Here is a 217-nt window from a genome sequence, read left to right as displayed (position 1 = left end):
TTTCCTGGTTGTCGCTGTCGTCTCGACACCCGGTCACCCCACTTGAAAACAATCTCTGCCTCTCGTCTCCCTTTCATTCATTCGTTAGCATGTTAATTAGAATACCCCCACCCCCTACCCCCAACAACAACTACCTCCGCCCCACCAACCCCCCACACACACACCCTCCCAGACGTCGCCACTGAATGGGGGTATGTCTGACTGTGATTAGCTTCCA

The sequence above is a fragment of the Engraulis encrasicolus genome, chromosome 21 (genome assembly GCF_034702125.1).
Source record: "Engraulis encrasicolus isolate BLACKSEA-1 chromosome 21, IST_EnEncr_1.0, whole genome shotgun sequence".
NCBI classification, from domain to species: Eukaryota; Metazoa; Chordata; class Actinopteri; order Clupeiformes; family Engraulidae; genus Engraulis; species Engraulis encrasicolus.
Note: the sequence above shows the minus strand (reverse complement) of the source record.